This window comes from Theropithecus gelada, chromosome 12, assembly GCF_003255815.1.
Source record: "Theropithecus gelada isolate Dixy chromosome 12, Tgel_1.0, whole genome shotgun sequence".
NCBI classification, from domain to species: domain Eukaryota; kingdom Metazoa; phylum Chordata; class Mammalia; order Primates; family Cercopithecidae; genus Theropithecus; species Theropithecus gelada.
In genome coordinates, this window is record NC_037680.1 from 51,266,976 (window position 1) to 51,289,166 (window position 22,191).

Consider the following 22,191-nt stretch of genomic DNA (forward strand, 5'->3'; position numbering starts at 1 on the left):
TGAATGTCTGTGTCCCCTGCAAAATTAATGTTAAAACTTAATCTCCAATGCGGGAGTATTAAGAGGTGGGGCCTTTATGAAACAATCGGTTCACGAGGGCTCTTACTTTGTAAATGGAATTAAAGCCTTTATAAAAGAGGCTTCACAAAGGGTTTGGGCCTTTTTCCCTTCTGTTCCTTTCACAATGTGAGAACACAGTGTTCAAATTGTCATCTTGGAAGCAAAGTCTGGGCCCTCACCAGACACCAAATGTGCTAACACCATGGTCTTGGATTTACCAGATGCCAGTACTATGAGAAATAAATATCAATTGTCTATATATTACCCAGTCTGCTGTATTTTGCTACAGCAGCACAAACAGACTAAGACAGGAAGGAATATTTCCAAACTCATTTTATGATGCTAGCATTACTGTGATACCAAAGCCAGACAAAGATTACTACAAGAAAACTATAGACCAATATCCTTGATGAATATTGAAACAAAAATCCTCAACAACCTAGTGAACCGAATTAAATAGCACATTAAAAGAATTACATACATAAAATGAAATTTACCCCGGGATGCAAAATGAGTCACCATACAGAATCAATAAATGTAATATACCACATTGACAAAATGAAGGGCAACAATCACATGATCACCTGAATTGATGCAGAAAAAGTATCTAGCTAAATTCAGCACCCTTGCATGATTTAAAAACAAAAATCAAAAAACAAAAACACCACTCAACAAACTGGGAATAGAAGGAAATTACCTCAGCATAAGAAGGGTCATAGATGAAAAGCCCTCACCTTATATCAAATTTAATGCTGAAAAACTGAAAGCTCTTCCTCTAAGATCAGGAACAAGGCAAGGATGGCCACTCTCACCACTTCTATTCAACCTAGTACTGGAAGTTCTTGGCAGAGCAATTAGGCAAGAAAAACAAATTAAAAGCATCCAAATTGCAAAGGAACAAGTAAAATTACCTCTGTTCACAGATGGCATCATCTTATATGTAGAAAACCTTAAAGACTCCACAAGAAAACTATTAGAACCAAAAAAAATGAATTCAGTAAAATTGCAGGATATAAAAATCAAAACTGAAAAATCAGCTGTATTTCTACGCAGTAACAATGAACAATCTGAAAGGGTAACTAAGAAAACAATTTCATTTACAAGGGTATCAAAAAGAATAAAATACTTAGAAATAAACTTAAGAGGCAAAAGACTTCTATACTGAAAACTACAAAACATCACTGAAAGAAATTGAAGACGACTCAAATTAATGCAAAGACATTCATGTTTACGGGTTAGAAGACTTAATATTGTTAAAATGTCCATACTATCCAAAGCAATCTATAAACTAAAGCAATCCCTACTAAAACCTCCATAGGATTTTTAAAGATATAGAAAAAAAATCCTGAAATTCATATGAAATCTCAAAAGACCACAAATGGCCAAAACAATCTTGAAAAAGACAAACAAGGCTGGAGGCCTCAAATGTCCTCATTTCAAAGTATATAACAAAGCTACAAAGCTACAGTAATCAAAACTGTATGGTTTTGGACACAGACCAGTGAAAGAGAATAGATATAAACTCTCATGTGTATGGTCAAATGATCTTTAACAAGAGTACCAAGACTACACAACAGGAAAAGGATAGTCTCTTCAACAAATAGTGTTGGGAAATCTAGATATCTATATGCAAAGGAATCATTTGTATACACCATGTACAAACATCAACTCAAAATGGATTAAAGATCTAAATAGAAGACCTGAAACAATAGAACTCCTAGAACAAAACACAGGGGAAAAACTTCATGACATTGGAATGGGCAGTAATTTCTTGGCTATGACACCAAAAGCACAAGTAACAAAAGCAAAAACAGACAAATGGCACTATAGCACAAAAAACTTCTGCACAATGAAGGAAACAATCAACAGAGTGAAAAGGTAACCTAGGGAATGGGAGGAAATATTTGTAAACCATATTATCAGATATGGGGCTAATATCCAGAATATATAAAACATATAAAGAACTCCTATAACTCAATAACCAAAAGGCAGTAATAACCCAGTTAAAAACTGGCCAAAGGAATAGAAATTTCTCCAAAGAAGACATACAAATGACCAAAAAGCATATGAAAAGATGTTCAACATCACTAATCATCAGGGAAATGCAAATCAAAACCATAATGAGATATCACTTCATGGCCATTAAAATGGTCACTATCAAAAATAAAAAGCCAGAAAATAACAAATACTGGTGAGGATGTGGAGAAAATGGAATGCTTGTGTACAGTTGGTGAGACTGTAAAATGGTGAAAAACACTATGAAAAACAGTATGGGGGTTCCTCAAAAATAAAAATGACCCAGCAATCCGACTACCGCATATCTATTCAAAAGGATGGAAAACAGGATCTTGAAGGTACTTGCACACCCATATTCATGGCAGCATTGTTCACGATAGCCAAGATGTGAAAGCAACCAAGACGTCCATTGATGGATGAGTGGATAAAGAAAATGTGGTACAGTAGTCCACCTTATCCATGGTTTCGTTTTCTGTGGTTTCAGTTACCTATGGTCAACCACGGTCTGAAAATATTAAATGGAAAATTTCAGAAATAAATAATTCACATGTCTTACATTGTGTGCCATTCTGAATAGTATGATGAAATCTTGCCTCTTCACTCTCTGTCTCTCCCAGGACATGAACTGTCCCTTTATCCAGCATATTCATGTTGTATAAGCTACCTACCTGTTAGTCACTTAGTAGCTCATTATCATCTGGAAAAAACATAGTATACACACACACACACACAGGATTTAGTACTATCCACAGTTTCAGGCATCCACTGGGGTCTTCAATGTATACACCGCAGATAAGAGAGGACTACTGTGTGTATACACACACACACACACACACACACACAATGGAGTATTATTCAGCTTTTAAAATGAAGGAAATCCTTTCATATGCTACAACACAGATGAACTGTGAGGACATCATGTTAAATGAAATAAGCCAATCATAAAAAGAATCCACTTATACGGATATCTAGAGTAGTCAAAATCATGCAAACAAAAAGTAGAATGGTGGCTGCTATGGGGTAGGAGGAAGGTGGAAATGGGGAGTTGTTCAATGGGTATAGAGTTTCAGTCACACAAGAGGAAAAAGTTCTGGAGATCTGTTGTACAACAATGTGCATAGAGTTAACAATACTGTAATTGCACTTAAAAATTATTAAGTTAAAAAGATAAATAAGCAAGTTCAGAAAAACAGGGGTATAGATTAGAACCAAACGGACAATCCATTGAGACAAATTAATAGCTGCCCTTCCCTCTGTAAATCCAAGCACATCTCTTCATGCAAGACAACAGAAGTCATTACCCTTAATCCAAAAACTGAATGGACCATCTGAAAAATTACGCTATTCACAGCAAAGTAGGTCTCTGAAATCTCAATCCCTTCAGATTCTACTATAAGTATTAATTATATATATGCAAAGTTTCCATTTTCTCCTCAGCTCAACTCACAAAAAACTGTTCACAGAGGAGAGTTGAAGGTTCATCAACAGTTTCAGTGAGCAGAGAGAAGTCAATGTGCTTAAAATCAAGACATTGAAACATTTCTGATAAAAGAGGAAAGTGACTTCGGACCAATTAATTAAGAACACCCAAAACACCTATACTGACTCTAAATCCACATCTATGTATGCTTATATGACATTTATAAAGTTCTTAATAATTTTGGGCTTCAGTTTTTTTTTTTTTAATTATAGAAGCTGGAAAACGAGAAGTCACAAAGACCAAATCTAAAATTAAAAAAAAAAAAAACTCCTTTATATATGAAATCTACATATGTTCATTATAAGCCCCAGTACAGTATAAAGAGCCTGGTGTGTATTCCTAAGATAGAACTGGATACTGCTACATAACTCATTAACTTCTCTAGGTATTAGATATGCTAAAAATTAAGCTTATAAAAGAGAAAACACAAACCTCTTAACTTCACATATTTATCTGTATTCTCCTCCCTCTAAAAATCAAGTTCCTTATTTTATTTCATACTGTTTTCAAGGCATGTTACCAGCCTGTCACCTCTTCCTAAGCTTTGCTAATTTCTTAAAAACTAAACACTTTTAAATCACAGTTTTCTAAAAAGCATATGGTGACATCTGGCTGGGCTAGAGAGGACAGTTTAATTAGGTAGGTAACTATATGAACTTAATATATATCTTTCAATAAAAGTATTTTAGTAACCAATACATGTATTTGTGCTGAAAATTATGATGTCAGTCCAATTCACAGTTTGTCACATCACGCTTTTACACCATTTTGAGAAAGACATGCAGACAGCACTACACAGAAGCCCACATTTTGTGTATATCATATTCATCCTCTTAACCTGCAAAGTAAATGAGTAAATTCAGATAATGACTACATTAAACATTTAACCTTCAATGGTGATGGGTATTGGTGCTTCTAGTTTTTCTGTTTCCAACACCACTGTACTTAATTCTGTTTATCAACAAATCTTCAAAATTTGTATTTATTGGTTAATGAATATCACCAACCATATATATATATAAAAAATATACATATATTATCTAATGGTATAAATTACCTTTTTACCTATGCTGTAAATATCATATCAACGTTCAAATTATATATATAAATTTAGTGAAATGGTTTATAATTAAATGTGAAAGAGTACAGAGAGGAGGGAAGCAAAGAAAGAAAGGAATTTCTCCTCCCACCTTCTATTGATACATTCTGGCAAATTCTAAAATTGGTGTATTCCGAAATCTGTGTGTTCTGGCAAAATTTGGATATAAAATGCTGGATAACCATTTGCAACCTTGTTCTCTTATCCAGTTTCTGAAATTTGCTGATTTTAAAGACTGAAAAGATGATTATTCCTGAATAAAGCAATATCTTATTGTGTACACTTACTGAATTTTTATTGTTTGGCACATTATAATGTAAGAGAAATGCATTTACTCTTTTGTATTTTGGCAGAGCAGAAGCCTGTCCTTGAACGGTTGTCAGCATAAATGACAGAAGATCAACATTTGCCTTAAGATCACAACAGAATTATCAACAGAGAAAATAAACCTCTGGGTGCTTGTGTGTGTTATACATATATACACATATATATAAACATATACATTTTCAGATACGTCTTAGATGTGTTAGTTCTACTGGCAGGATAGTTTAAAAAAATCAAAATACTCCAAAGTTTAGCTGCATGTAATAAAGTATTCCCCTCAGCTCCTAAGGTAATTCAAAGAAGCAATGTAGAGTTTCATCAGCCCGTGTAGTGGCTAGTTAAGCTACCTATATATGTAAGTACTTTTATTTGGAAAACAAGCAAACTCATAACTCGATAGAAAACACAAAAATAAATACAATGAAAATGAAAGCTGGCTAAGCAAGACAGTTCAGACAACACAGAAATAATAGGTTCCTTAGAACTGATTCACAATCTATTCTCTTCTGGGACTATTAATAAAAAAAGGCCTGCGGTGAAAAAAAGAGGCAGAGAGAAGGAAAGAATGCACTTAAAGTATTTCTGCAACTGAATGACTTGCTCCTAAATCTGACAGAAATCCATCTTTTATTTCTGCTGCAGAGACTACTGATAGCCTCCCAATAATCATTTCTCTCTTTTTTATTAGTGATAGAATTCTGGTTTTCAGGTGTGAACACGGCTCCCTAGACTAATGACTACATTTCTCAGCTTCTTTTACCTTGCTGGTAGGAGTGACAAATGAGAATAAATCAAAATGGTATCTTCACCCCTCTCCGTCTCATTAGCTGGAATGTGCATATGAAGTCTGGTGCCTTGCAGCTACCACGAGATAAATTTGGGTGCCACACACAGGAAAAGCAACAAAATGGAACTAGTCTGGGCCTCTCACCTTGTGGAGAGCCACACCAGCCTTGAAGTCACTCCCAATTCTTTGAACATGGGAGAAAAATAAACAACTATTTTGGGAAATAAATTGTCACTTCTGGCCGTGTGCGGTGGCTCACACCTGTAATCCCAGCACTTGGGAAGCCGAGGTAGGCGGATCACGAGGTCAGGAGATTGAGACCATCCTGGCCAACATGGTGAAACCCTGTCTCTACTAAAAAAAAAAAAAAAAAATACAAAAATTAGCTGGGTGTGGTGGTGCGCACCTGTAGTCCCACCTACTTGGGAGGCTGAGGCAGGAGAATCACTTGAACCCAGGAGGCGGAGGTTGCAGTGACCCAAGAGGGTGCCCCTGCACTCCAGCCTAGCAACAGAGCAAGATTGTCTCAAAAAAACAAAGAAATTGTAACTTCTTACTGAGTTACTTGTAGTCAAACCTAATTCCAGTTCTCATTCCTTACTGCAAAGATAGAATAATTTCATTATTTCAAGAGTTTTTTTCTACAAGATCATGTCTCTCTGGGCATACTACGATAAATTTTTAAAAAGGTGATTCTATGTTAACTTTCTCCCCAACAGTGGCAGAAAATTCTTGTCTAAGAATTCTACCATAATAACAAAATTAATAAACTAAAAAAAATATAAACAGGAAGCCCCTAAAATATTCTCAATTACCTATTATTGCCACCCCAAAATATGCTCTTGTCTGTCTGTTACAATGATATAGGAAAAATAAAGAGTACAATTTTAGTTATTTTTATGGGAATTGGGCTTGCTTGGAAAATTCCAAGAAAATCCTGGGGGAGTCACAGAGATTTAAAACTCCTTGGCTGCCAGTGGGACAGGCTCCTTTGGTTCCTAGACCCCCACACAGCCTTGTTACCTTCTCAATTCCTTTTTTATATACATTTATACCAGTAGATGCTTTTTGAATGAAAAAGTGGTTTAAGAAGCCTAGTCTAAGAAAAATTTTGGTAATTGAAAAGGTAGGGCACTCAGGAGAAGACAGACACAATATATATGAATTAGAAAGAGTCACAGTATAGGTAAGTTTAAAAATCATCAGTAAAAAATAATAGCAATTATATGAGAACAACAAAAGCAAAGTGAAAAAAAAAACAAAACAAAACACTTACATCCTGTGAATATCTTATTGTACCTGTGTTTGCGACTGAGTAGATATGTCAACTCTAGATTGTGTAAAGAGGTCAAAGATTTGCCAAAGATGGTAGCAGTAACAGACAGAGGTCGCCAAACTTTAACTCTAGAGGGAAATCTAGGCCACTGCCTATTATTGTATCACCAACAGGTTAAACATTGGTTTTAAATTTTTCAGTGGTTACATTTTAAACAGCTACACAAGTATCTATATAACATAATATTCTCAATTGGTCTGCAATGCCTAAAATATTTACTATAGGATCCTTTACAGAAAGAGCTTGCCAAAACCTGATCTATGTGCCTAGCCATGTCTTTTTGTCTAAAATTAAGGACAGGAAAAATAAATGTAACCTCAATTTTTAGGAACTTGTCAAATTCCAAAGTAGAGTTGACAGCAATAAGACGTTAAGAATAATTCCCCAAAATTGGGAAGGGGGACAGAAAGGCCACCAGGATTGAATTCGAACCACTGCTTGGCTATTAGCAAACAAATCTTAGAATTATACTATGTGAAATTCTGTGAGGCATTAGTGTAATCTATCTTCAAAAAAGTTAGGGAAATAACAACCTGTCAGTTTTTATGTGTATATGTATGTTCATTTTGTTTCATTGCAAAACTTCTCAGAGTCTTTAAAACTATCCCCAGGTTGGCCGGGCATTGTGGCTCACACCTGTAATCCCAGCACTTTGGGGGGCCAAGGCGGGCGGATCACAAGGTCAGGAGTTCGAGATCAGCCTGGCAACACAGTGAAACCCTATCTCTACTAAGAATACAAAAAATAGCTGGGCATGGCTGTGGGTGCCTGTAATCCCAGCTACTCGGGAGGCTGAGGCAGGAGAATCTCGCTTGAACCCAGGAGGCGGAGGTTGCAGTGAGCTGACATCACGCCATTGCACTCCAGTCTGGGCGACAGAGCCAGACTCTGTCTCATAAACAAAAACAAACAAACAAAAAATATCCCCAGGACAGGGATACAGTATGCAACAATCCCCAAATATATTCTACTTTACTTCTGTGGTACCTATTAATATTTTGAAGAAAGTATTAAATACAGTTGGGAAAATATTTATCTCATATAATATATAATATATATAACATAATATCTCATAATAAATTATTGGTAGATAAACAAGTTACATGTATAAAACACACCACAAAATCTAGAAGAGAATAAATGTAACTACCAAGGCCAGGGGCAGTGAGTCACAACTAAAATCACAGCACTTTGGGACCCTGAGAAGGGAAGATTGCTTCTCGGGCCAGGAGCTCAGGAGGTGGCCAGTTCAAGACCGGCCTGGTGGCACCCTGTCTCCACATAAAAATGAAAAAATTAGCCAGGTATGGTGACATGTACCTGTAGTCCTAGCTACTTGGGAGGCTGAAGCAGGAGGATCACTTCAGCTAAGGAGTTCCAGGATACAGTGAGCTATGATCTCACTCCAGGCTAGACAATAGAGCGAGGAAGGCCGTCTCATAAAAATTTTTAAAACGTAACTATCAAGGCCAGGTGCAGTGGCTCACGCCTGTAATCCCAACACTTTGGGAGGCAAAGGTGGGCAGATCACCTGAGGTAAGGAGTTCAAGACCAGCCTGGCCAACATGGTGAAACCCAGTCTCTACTAAAACTACAAAATTAGCCGGGTGTGGTGGCAGGTGCCTGTATGCCCAGCTACACGGGAGGGTGAGGCAGGAGAATCACTTGAACCCAGGAAGCAGAGGTTGCAGTGAGCTGAGATTGAGCCATTGCACCCCAGCCTGGGCAAAAAGAGTGAAACTCCATCTCAAAAAAAAAAAAAAAAGTAACTATCAAACCTCTTGTGGAAGTGTGCTATCTAGGGCAAAGAAAAATGGAATAAATTTTATAAAATAAAATTTTCACTTAGAAAAAGATTCACTAAAGTGTAACCAGGAAACACTAAATTATGTCAAAGACTAACAAAAATAGAGAAAACTTGCATGGTAAATATAATAAATGGTTGCATAAGTACTATACACAAAATATATAGGGCAATGGACATGAACAGGTTACTAAGAAAAAAGGTAACAAGAAAAAAGGTAATAAGCAACTTTCTTGTGTTCATCCACTATTGATCTACTTCAGCTGTTTATTCTTCAGAAGCCAAAGGGAAATTCAAACTTGGGTCATGTCACCCTAGCTCTTAGAATAAAGAGCAAAATTCTTAACGTGGCCTACAAGAAGCAGATGTGCAGCCTCATTTCTTCCCTCTCCAACTCACTGTGCTCCTGGCCATCTTCTTCTTTCAGTTCAGAGATGTGCACTGCAGCCCTTGCATGGACATGCTGGTCCGGCTTCTAGGCTCTTTTTCTTTGCCCTCTCACTCACTCTCTTCCTTTAGATCACTCTAACAACCCTTCAGTTCTTAAATCAGATTTTCCTTTCTCAGAAAAGCCTTCCCTGACTGCAATTTAGATTTAGAGTTGAGAATCCGGGTTTAGATCAGCTCCTCCTTTATGCACTCATAGTTCCCTTGCTTTCCTTCCACAGCAACTTGCCTCAGTTTTTAGCTTGGCATTTGTGGGACAATTCATTAAAGTCTAATCCTCTCTCTACCTAATAAACTGTTAAGCTCCATAAAGCCAAGGATCTTGACTGTTTTGTTCTTCCTTGTATCTCCAGCACCTAGAAGGAGACTGCAGTTTTCTAAAAACAAAGCAACAACAATAACAACAAAAATACATTTAATAAATGCCAAAAAATAATGTTTGTCTTTGAGGGCCATGAGATTATAGGTAATATTTTTCTTTTCCTACTTTTCTGCATTTTATATATAGTACACATGGTAATAAAAACAAAGTTACTGATAGACCTACATTTAAATAAGTAAATATAAGTGAAAATCAGAATTTTTAAAAAGGGGAGGTAAAACCTGACCTTATGAAGAATTAATTCAAATAGCAAACTTCCCATATATTTATCAACATGGAAAATATTCATGATACACAGCTAACTGAAAAAAAGCATACCATAATATAGTGTACCTGGTATAAAGTCATTTCTGTATAACTTGGGAAAATGCTAGAATTCTATACAATAGAGTTTTAACAGTGATTATTTCTGGATGGTAGAATTAGGGGTGCTTTTTGCTTTTGTGTTTTTCTACATTTTAAAATATTTTTTGTATTGTATATTTGTCAGGGAAAAAATACTAATCTTTTTGAATAGCTATCTCCTCTTGTGCATTTACAATACAGTTCAATTTGCAACACATTTTCAGGAACATACCAATTTTTTCAAGTAAGGGATGCCTTATGTTAAACTACCCATTTCCTACTGTGTCATATCAACTACTTTCTATAGTTTGCTTTATTAAAGAACACCTGAGCAAGAATACCTTACATAAACTGGAATTATTATATCAATGTTTTTTAAAAGCTTTTTAGCAATAATATATTTTTAAATAAATTGTGCTATCCCCTTCATCAATATTAATTTTCCAATACTGCAGAACTAAATGTTACTGTCATTATGTGTTATCACTTACTCTTACATCTTAAAATTTTCTCATAAAATGATTCATAATCTAAACTAAGAGGAGAAAAACAGTTTTGAAAAATTTTCTACAGAACATTATTTTTCATTTATTCCAAATAGCACAACAAGAAGGTTTGCAGGAGATGGAATGAAACCATGGTAACCAACTGAACCTAACATGAGCTATCAGATCAAAAGAACACACAGTACATTACACGTCAACGCCTACTAGCAGCATAATCCTTCCCCAGTTCCTTTTGATCCTTCTTCTTTAACATGAAAAATGCTTTCAACCAATTTTCATATTTTAAAACTGCAAAAGCCCCTTTATCAATATCTACTATGATTCTCTGGCTTTACTCAGGAACTCTTTGGCTAAGCTCACTTTGTAAGTCAACCTAATGTTTCGAGATTCAGTTATGAATTGTTGGGTGTTTTCAATCATTAGCAAAATTACATTTTTTATTTCAGTGCATTTTATCATTTTCTAATATAGCAGCAATAGTTTCTTCACACAAAATCTTCAGAACTGTAAAGATTATATCACCCTCTCACAGAAATCCCTTGCTTAACGGAATCTTATCAGTATTTTAAACTCAAAGCTACAATAAGTTTAGTTTGGGCACTGAAGCTAAACTCACAGAATCTGGCTCAACATGATCTTAAACTACCAATCAGCCAAAACTAAATAAACAGGTAATGATGGCTTTTGTCAGGCATTAGCTGTTTATTGCACAACTATATAGTCAGGCAGACAATAGGGCAAACCTCTGCAAAGACTAGAGATCATCTTTGCTGTTCTGGTTGGCCACTCCTTAACAATTTTCACTTAAAATAAAGCACGATATGCATATATGCCATAAAAACAGAAGTATATTTTATGCATGACCAGTTTCTGGAAGGATAGACAAGTAATTGTGAATGGTGTTATCTCTAGGGAGTGGAATTAGAAGTATGTCACGGTGGGAAAGTACTATAATTTATCATTCTAAACATTTTTATTTCAGTTTTTTTTTAACCATATCTATGTGTTGCTTTTATAATAGAAATATAATAAATTACATAGATGCAAATATGCTGTTATTTTTATAAAGAATTATTGCTGTTTTTCTTTGATAAAGTTATACAAAGTTAATTATTTTTATAAGTACAAATAACTACCAAGTGATCTTATAATGGGATTTTTGTTTAAATTATTAAACTTCAAATGCACTTAATTTGGCTTTTCTCTTTTGAGAGTGGTGGGGGTGGAAAGTGAACCCTTGAGAATAAGTTGGAATAAACCTTATCCTTAAAGGCTTTAAACAAGGTATATCTGTTTATAAAAATAGTAATGTGCTGATAACTTTAAAATCTTAATTACTAAAATGGCATTGATTTAAAAACTAAGAGTTTACTTGTGTGTCACACCTCTTGACAACTTAGAAAAAGTGCTGCATGTTTTTTGACATATATATATATATATATATATATATATATTTGTTTGTTTGTTTTGAGATGGAGTTTTGCTCTTGTTGCCCAGGCTGGAGTGCAATGGTGTGATCTCGGCTCACCTCAACCTCCACCTCCCAGGTTCAAGCGATTCTCCTGCCTCAGCCTCCCGAGTAGCTGGGATTACAGGCATGTGCCACCACGCCTGGCTAGTTTTGTATTTTTAGTAAAGATGGGGTTTCTCCATGTTAGTCAGGCTGGTCTCGAACTCTCAACCTCAGGTGATCCACCCACCTTGGCCTCCTAAAGTGCTGGGATTACAGGCGTGAGCCACCAGGCCCAGCCAGATATTGTTTTTAAACAAGTTATATTTCTCAGTTTTTTTGCTGTTTGTTCTTGAGCAAGTTAAGCCTTAGTTTTCTCATCTGTAAACTGGGGAAAATAATAGTATCTACCACATGGTCTTATTTTATAGATAAAACTTAGTTTTCCAACCTGTTGCCAAGAACAGAGGTTACGGGTTATAAGACAGCAAATCTGTCCAGCCCTTTCAGAGGCCAGAAAGTATCTGATACACTGAAGTCCTTGAGCCAGTCACATTGGCCCATGATCAGTCTCATACATTTACCTTAATGTACCACACAACATTATCACTTTGTATGGGTGTGGCAGTATGAAAAAAGTTTGGGTTATCTAAAAGATAATTCACATAAAGTATTTACCGTAATGCCTGGAAGAGGAAATATTTGGAAATGTTAGCTATTATTATATTTATAAAACTGTTAAGTCCATTAATAAAATATTTGGTGGCTCCAAATCATTCACAGAAAAGGAATCACATTGTCCACCTATGCTAGGACTGTATCTAGTTACTAAAAAACAGATATTAAGAGAATCTAGCATGTCTTCCACTGTACCTTAAAGCAGATACACAAATGAGATTCTAGCTCTTCTCTGCAAAGTAGATAACTGGAGAGACAGCCATCCTCTTTATGTAAAAGTTTCTATTAGCCCCAAAATGTACTTGAAACTCAACTCTACCCTTAAATAATAAAATTTGCTTTATACCATGCCTTAAAAATACAAACGCCAAAAAGACCTTGAAATCAGCTTTTTGGCTTTCTCTGCCTTCTACTTTAAATCCACTGCTATGTATGCATACTTTTGAGAGAGAACTGAAGATTGAATAGACAGAATACTAGTCAATAAAAACCATGCTGGGGATAAAATGTTTTTAAAGATAGCACTTCACATATACTAGGATGTCTATATTCAAAGAGACGTAACACAAGTGTTGAAAAGGACATGAAGAAACCGGAACCTTCATACATCACTGGTGGGACTATAATGATATAACCACTTTGGAAAACCATTCCATGATTCCTCAAAGATTCCTAAAAAGGTTACTTTTGAGTTACAATATGACCCAGCAACTTCACCCCTAGGTATATACCCCAAAAAATTAAAACATATGTTTATACAAAAACTTGTACACAATTTTATTCTAATAACGTTATTTACAGCAGTATTATTCATAATAGCCAAAAAATAGAAACTCAAATGTCCATCAACTATTGGAATATTTTTCTAATATTATTCATTAGTAAAAAGGAATAAAGTACTTATACATGCTACAACATCGATAAACTTTGAAAACATTATGCTAAGGGAAAAACGTCAGTCACAAAAGAATGTATATTATATAATGCCATTTATATGAAATGTCTAGGTTGTTTACATCAATAGAGACAAAAGTAGATTAGTGGTTGCCTAGGGCTGGGAGAGCTGAGGAGAAATGGAAAGTGAGGGTGAATGGGTATAGAGGTTCTTTCAGGGTGATTAAATGTTCTGAAATTGATTACGTCATAATTTTGTGAATGTACTAAAAACCACTGAACTGTACACTTGAAATAGGCGAATTCCTATGCTACGTAACTGAAGAAACAGTTTTTAAAAAGTAAGATATGAGAACACGCAAAAGCCATGCTTGCAAATAGAGTAAGAAAAAAAAAAGGTGCAATTTATAATACATAGAAACAGTGTTTGGTTGCCTTCAGTAGATGTTTCATGACACTCTTTGGATAGGAGGCAAGTCTTTTTTGGTCCAGGAAAAAAATCAGAAAACAGGAAGAAAAAGGATCAGTGAGGCAATTAACCCTTAACGTTTTTTCTCTATCAAGTTAACACTTTAATAAGCAGTGGTTTTAGGTTCACTGACCAAAAAAGGGTGTCTTTTAAAAAGGGGGAAAAAATGAGGGCTGGGGAGTACATGTTTATCTGAATTTACCAAACAGAAGAAACCTGGTAGATTTTCTTCCTTCTTTTCCTCCCGGTAGTACCAGCACTTAATCTTAATTTGTTAATTGAAAATGAGAAATAATAACTCAAAGGCTCTCAGCACTCAGCCTATATATTTTAAGTTTTCCCACTCTGTAGACAGACAACATGGGAAGCCATGCTTGGTGAGCATGAGGTCCACAGCAAGAGGAACTGAGGGATTGAATGTTGAATGGAACATTTCTCAAAGTGTGTTCCACTGAGAAAGTCCATGGAAAGGGGGTCTTATGACCAAATGAGTTTGGGAAATGCAGTACACTCCTATTAACAATACTCATAGGCTCTGGGAACTACTACTGGAAAAAACATTCAGTTGATTACGTTTAATGGCAGAGAGACCCACATGGCTCCTTCTTCCTCTCCATGCCAGCGACAGCACTGCCAATGCTGGTCAAGACTCCCTTCCCATATAGACCTTGGATGGAACAGAGGCCTCTATGACTTTTCTTTCTATTGCCCCAGGGCTGACCAATCCTTCTTCCAAGGAATTATTTAAATAAATTGATACATTCTGTTTAGTGTCAAATCTTTGGAGATTTAGGAGGTATCATCTTTTGTTTTGACCCAAGGTTACAACTAATGTCTTCATTTCTTCTCAAAATAAAAATAGCTCTTTTGTTTTTTTCTGTTTATAAAATGATACATGTTCATTGTAAAAAAAAAAAAAATTAGTTAACTCAAAAAATACAAAGAAGTAACAATCATGTTTAAGTTAGTCACTAAGCAATAAACACCAAACATTTTGATGATCATTCTTTTAGACACTGTTCTACTTAAATATACACCTATAGGTATGAAATTTTATATACGTAATATGATACTATATACATACTATTCTGTATAATAAATTTTATTTTTCAGATTGATAAAAGTTATGTTTCTGAATTTATGAAATGTGACATATTTTTAAAAGAAAATATAATTTTCCCAAACATCATGTTTTTTACAGGATTTATCATTTGTTCTCAATTACTAAAATTTTTCCAAATAATTCTTACATTATAGTCAGCATAAAATCAACAGGAAAGTGCCAAGTATTGTAGGTATAAGGCATTCTCTGGAGTATGTCCAAATATGCCCTAAAATATCCAGATACAGAGTTTGGGGATTATCAAGACTCTTGCACATGTCACTTTGTTCTTCTCCCAATTTAGAGAAGCTAAAATGAGTCAGACTAACAGAAATGTCTCTGGAGTTGCCAAATTTGGAGTTAACAGTTCTCCTCAAAGTGAACTCTTTAAAATCTATATGGTATACAGAAGACCTTTTAAATATCAGTTCTCCATAGCCAAAGAAAAACTGCTTACTAAATTAATCATCTAAATAATTCTGGTAAAACATAGTTCCTACCACCCTTTCCACTCAGCATTCTAATTCCTCCAGCAAATCTTTCTAAACTGTAAATGTAACCCTTATTGTCTTCTACCAAAAGCCTTCAATTTCCTACAGATAAAGTCCAAATTCTTAAGCATGAAATTCTAGGCTCTCCTGGCACACTAAGTGCTAAAATTTCCCCTGCTCCCAGTCCCTCAACAGACTGCCATACACGAAATGCTCCATGGTGTTCTACATTCTGGTACCATTTCTTCTTCCCAAAATGCTTGTTTTTCATCATATTCTACCCTTTTACTTGGTAAGCCAGTCTACCTTTAAGAGTTAGCTTAAATATCTTCTTTCTTGACCCACTTGAATAGTATCTGGCACAACATAAAAGCTCAATAAGTGCTGCTCTTTTGATAATTCAGAATCTGGAGAATTATTTCAATTGTCCAATTTAACAGTGAAGAGCACGCCCCTTCAATTTCCATGAAAAGGCCTTGACACATATTAGTGACATACCAGGAATAAATTTTTTAGATATTAATAAAAATCTATGGATTTCATTATGCTAAAATTATTAATATAATTAGGTTTTCCATATGACCTTTAAAATACTGACCTAAAGTCAGTTTGGAAAACAACATTTCAAATCAAATTTCTAAAATATTATAGACAAAAGAACATTATCAAAACATGTTTTACAAAACTCTTTGATGCTTGCCCTCACATAAAACTGTCTTTGGAACTCACACCTGATTTTCTTACTACAGTATTTACTAAAGCTAAAATTAGATATACAACTTTAGTAAGAGATTGACCAGAGCTAAAATATTTGAAAAATTACACCATGGGTTGATCTGCCTAACAAAGAAATTGCTTTCTAAGTACAGCCTGTACTTGGCTATGGTTAACTATCTAAACGGTATACACGTTCCCTTCCTTCCTCCAACCTTCTTCCTTCACTTAAAACAAGAAAAGAAAACCAGATTTTGTTTGGTCATTCATTCTTCCTTCCAAAGCCTTATCTTCCAGAAGAAGCTGACTCATTTCCCAGTTCTAGGAGCAGGTGCTAGGTTAGACAAGCAGTCAGTACATGCATTTCCCTGAGATGTTATTGGTCCAGGAATGGGAAAGGCAGACTCATGCTAGCCTTATCAACCTGAAGGAAAGGATGCATACTGCAAGAGAGAAGAGAGGTTCCCTTACACTCTCCTGCTGGGCATAAACAAAAAAGCTTACAATTCTGATTGCACTGGCAGCCACCTTTTGACCACCAGGAAAATCAACCTTAGACTGAAGCTGATGCTGTGACTGGCCATGAATACAAACAGAAAGATCACAAGTCCTTCACAACATCACTAGAATACTGACCATCTATGTTATTATTACATTTCTGAACTTAGTATGTGAGATATTACCTTAAATAACTTATGTTTAAGTGGGCAGAGTTTGCTTATTTTGAATGTCAGGTAATACTTGCGGCTGAAAGCATCTCAATTGATACAGAATATGATTCTTGAAAGTGGGATGCTGCTAATAACAGAATTTTAAAGGGTCTATTTTGAGATATACTGGGATTATTATCCCCATTTTATAAACAGGAAACTAAAGCATGAAAAGGTTAAATATACAAAATAAGGTCAGGCAACTAGAATGCAGGTTTGTCTAATTCTAAAGTCTACACTACAACTTCATTTCCAAAGTTCTAACAGTGAGAGTGGGTAACTGCAATTCTTTTCTGATAGTTTTTTTTTAAATCTCAATTCCTTATTCTCTCTGATTTTCCTCTATTCTTTCAATCTATACATTACATAGAAAGTGTTCCTCTTTAAGTTGTTAACATTTTAAATGTTTCTTTTTCCAGTTTTAGTAAAATACACACAAGATTTATTTTTCTTAGTAAAAATGAACTAATTTAGCAGCTCAAGTCATTGTGAAAAAGGGGTATTTTATATCAAAGGGAGCCAACATTGACAGAGGGCCCAATAATAAGTCAAAGTTAATGCATAACTTTAGTCTTATGCCATATTAAATGTCCAATAGTGATAAAGAATTCTTTTTTTTTTTTTTTTTTAATTTCCAAGAAAACTCTTGGAGAGTCTAAGCAAATGTGCTCTGCAATACATGGATGACTTAGGAGAAATAATAGAAAGATCTTAATTTTAGGCTATAATTCACCTATTTGCATTATTTTTGTTAAAGGAGGAAAAGTAAACAGTCATTAGGATAAAAATGATACAAATTTGTTGAGTTAGTAAAGGCCTCTTGGCATTTACAGCAATCCCCCCAAAAATAAAATGTTTAGATAAAAACAGCAGGAAAAAAATTAGTTCTGAATGGGCTATGATTGCATTTATGCCCATAAATTGTTTGGGTTTTTATCCAGGACAGTGGTGACAATGAGAAAGTAGATATCAAATATTTAAAAGATTTCATATATTCACTCATATTAGCTCTCCACAAGGTTTTTCACCTCCTTAAACTTCACTATTTCCAAAAATCAAATGAATATTCTGGAACCAAATAACATAGTATTTGACATTAAAAACTCAATGGATGGGTCTAACAGCAGATCAGAAACAGCAGAAGTCAGGAATAGTAAACCAGAAAAATGGCCCATAGAAAACGTCCAAACTCAACCTAGTATTTTTTTCTTTTAGTGAGAAAAACTAGAGTGCCTTATAAAACATATCTTTTAAATAATTAGTTCTAAAATGATGAAAGCCATGTGTTTTCAATCAAACTGCTTAAATTATTTTAGGTTACTTGTAACTGATATTTGCCATATCTCATTAAACTACAATGAATACAAATGTTGTCAAAATCAGCATACAGAAAATTTGAGAATCACTTTGAAACACTTCATGAGTCATAACCAAGTGCCTGGCTAGCATCTTCTTTACAACTACACACTCTGAACATGCAAATGTCTGTCTATATGCTTCCCCTGTGTGACAAACTTTCACTGAGTCAAAATCATTTTTCCTGAGTCAAGAGATGAATATGAGCATAGGTAGGAAAGCCAGACAAGGCTCAGCCTAAAATTTAGGCTGGATGGGGCATGGAAGAAGATGCAAATGAAGAGCAAAAAATATCTCACCCATAGAACACCTGACATGCCACATGGTGAAAACTTCTTTTCTGACTGCAGATAGTTGGTATTGTGACAGCACACATACAATACACACTTCCCTAAAGAGCACCTCATAGCATTCATTAGGGTCCTCAGTGGAGGGCTAGTCCCTTTTAAGTCAAGGAGAGATGCCAATGTGTGAGGGAGGTGTGTTCTTTGAAACTCTGTGCCTTCCTTAACCTTACAACCTCGCTGATCACACCATCGGATTTTCAGGTGGATCATTTATATTACTGGGGAGGATACATCAGAGGGATGAAGCTGGACACACAGATATTTCTTAGGCAGTTACTCAACTAGTCCAGGAAGTGGCTTAGGGTTGAAAAGGAGGGGTAATTTTGAGAAATACTTAAGAAATAAGATTGTTGGACTTGGCTGTGTGACATGAGCAAGAAAGAAAAAGTCCTCTTAATCATTATCATACAGGTACAGTACCCAGGGCTTGCCAGGGTCTAAGAAAAGTGAGAAATACAAAAATATAAAAAATATGAAACATGAAAGATATGGCTCCAAAACACAAAAAAAGAAAATTATAAAACTAAAGCTAATTTCAAAAGCAATTTACATAAAATCTTTACACAATTTTAACAGCAGAAAATATGTATTTGATATGAAGTACAGTGTGTGGTATAATGTAAGGTAGGGGCCTCTAGATGAATAGTGCCAGGCCTTACAAATATACAATAAAATATACCTAAAAGAAAAAGTGAAAATAATTTCTTGGTTTCTGTTTTATGGAATCGACTGATAATAGTGTCACCAGCTAACAAAGGAAATATAGATACCACAGCATATTTGGGAGAAAAGCGTTGAGTTCAGTTTTAGATATATTGAGATTGAGGTGTCTACGAGGAATCAAGTTCAAGGACTTATTCCTAATTTTAGAGGCCCCAGTTGACACAGTAAATGCATAAAGAACACTGATGGGTATAAAATAGACAAACTGGATACCCCTTAATGGATTATGTGTATGTTAAAAACAAACTGATGTGAACTGGGAGAATCATCAGGTGAAATGCGAGTATCAGATAAGAATAATACATATATCTATATAACTTCTATTTCAGATTTTGCCTAACACTTCTCAGCCATACAATAAGTTTAAAACAAGGAAACTGTCAATCATATTTGGGCACATAAATTACTCAATGTATATTATGAGTAAAATTCCTCTATCTATGACCATTACAGCCCCCTTTTACTCACTATTATTTCTTTTCCAAGTAATGATTTTATGGTAATTTTCAGTAACAAAAGAAAGGCTGTAAGTTACCCCAGAGATATGAATTTGAAACATTACCATCAAGATTTACTGGGCCAAAGTGGATGGGAAGTGATTATAAATGTAAAGCCCTGAGTAGAAAGAGAGAGGGCAAGAAGGCGGGAATGAGAAAGAGATAGGAAGGTCCAGGTGCTACTTTTCTCCAAACTAAATCCTTAGCCTTCAAATATTTGCTGGTATCAGCTGGTGAAAACTGTGTGACAGATATAAGATGATAGGCAATGTGGTGTAATGTGGTGAAAGTACCTGAATTTTGCAGTTAGGAAAAATTGAGTTCAAATTAAAGTTTTATAACTTCTATGTGATCCTGGAGAAATGCAGGGGAAATGGCAACCAAGGGGAAAGAAAGAGAAGTTTCTGTTTCTCATTTTACCCCACCTTCTTCCTTCCTTATTCTGGACCACCAGCATTTACATCAAGGCTGTTTACCATAGACAATCAGATGACCAGACTATTTGGAAATACGGTGGTGAAGAATTCCAGAATTATAGTATGTTAGGAGTAGAAAGATGAAGAAACCAACTTCAAGAAATTCTGTGATTTGCCCCAAATCAGTCTTCTATTTCAATTAATGATAAATTAAATAGGTATTTGAATTACCATACCAGAATTTTTTTTCCTATATACCACAATTTAAACCTGAAAAAAACAGTATAATTAAGTAATTGAAGGGGAATTTACACTTTATAATTTACCATAGAAAGCAAATTTCCATGAACTCCTGTGGCAAGCTCTATTCTCCAAGTATTTAATTATTTCAGCATTCAGTATGAAATAATACTGAATTACATCCTTCTATTTAACAGAAAGATTAATATGAAATCTTGTGGACAGGAATCAGAGCAGGCCCTGCTCATTCACACAGGTATAAGTGATTGGAGAAGAAATTAGACATGTTAGTCCTAAACATTAACATCAACTTTCTATCCTCTATTTGTGACTACCAAAAGAAATTTCATATATTTGATCTCTGTCTTCAGAAGTCTCTGCTTTTCCAAATAGATGAATGTATACATGAATGAACAAATAAAGGGATGAACAAAGACAACAGATAATTACTCTAAGCCTTTGGTGAGGCAGCAATGTAGAAAAATTAAGAGCAAAGACTCCGAAGTCAGACAATCTGGGTTCAAATAGCAGCAATACAACTTATTAAATGTGTGACCTTCACCAAGTTACTCAATCTCCATCCAGGTTGTCTGTTTCCTCATCTGTAAAATGGGGGGTAATAACAATACACAGAGTTGTTGTGAGGATTAAATGAGGTTAGAGGCCTGGCATAAGGTAAGTACAATGGATAAGTATGCTCTTGTATTACTGTTCTTACTGTTGGGTTATTATTGCAGGATTAACAGGAGTATTTGTTTCTGGGCACTGTACTGTAAGCTAAGAACAGCCAAAACACTAAGTGAAGATTAGCTGATAGGGAAGAGCCAAGAGCTCCCAAGAAAAACTGCTCCAACCAAAAGGCAACCTAAGAGAGATGGCACTGACTTTAGCTTTACAAGTTATGAAGATCTTTTCTCTTGGTCTCTTTCCTTATTCAAGAAATTGATGGAAGCTGACAAGCTAGACAAACAGTAAAGAAGGGGTAAGATGGAATGGAAGGAAGCAGCTCCCACAAAATGCTTTAAAAGTTGTTCAGGCCAGGTGTGGTGGTTCATGCCTATAATCCCAGGACTTTGGGAGGCTGAGGTGGGTGAACCACAAGGCCAAGAGATCAAGACCATACTGGCCAACATGGTGAAACCCCGTCTCTACTAAAAATGCAAAAATTAGCTGGGAGTGTTGGCACATGCCTGTAATCCCAGCTACTCAGGAGCTGAGGCAGGAGAATCGCTTGAACCCGGGAGGCGGAGGTTGCAGTGAGCCAAGATCATGCCACTGAAAGCCTGGCAAGAGTGAGATTCCGTCTTAAAAAAAAAAATTTTTTTAAAGTTTCTCTATTCTTAATTACTGAGTGCTACCATTCACGAGGAATTTTTAAAGGGTCTCAAAGCTATTAAAATGGTAATTAGATCCCAAGAAAACAAGAACCAATTCAATTACATGCTGGATGCTTTTAAAATTGAAAGCCCTCTATTAAGAGAGTTTTAAATAAAGCACAGTAGTAATTGCAGGCCCATG

General features: G+C 35.4%; 1 protein-coding gene across 3 annotated transcripts in view; it reads right to left on the reverse strand.

The window, feature by feature from the left end:
* CHN1 (chimerin 1) overlaps positions 1 to 22,191 on the reverse strand; it is a 200,155-nt gene that overhangs the window by 90,935 nt on the left and 87,029 nt on the right. The gene's annotated exons all lie outside the window — the stretch shown is intronic.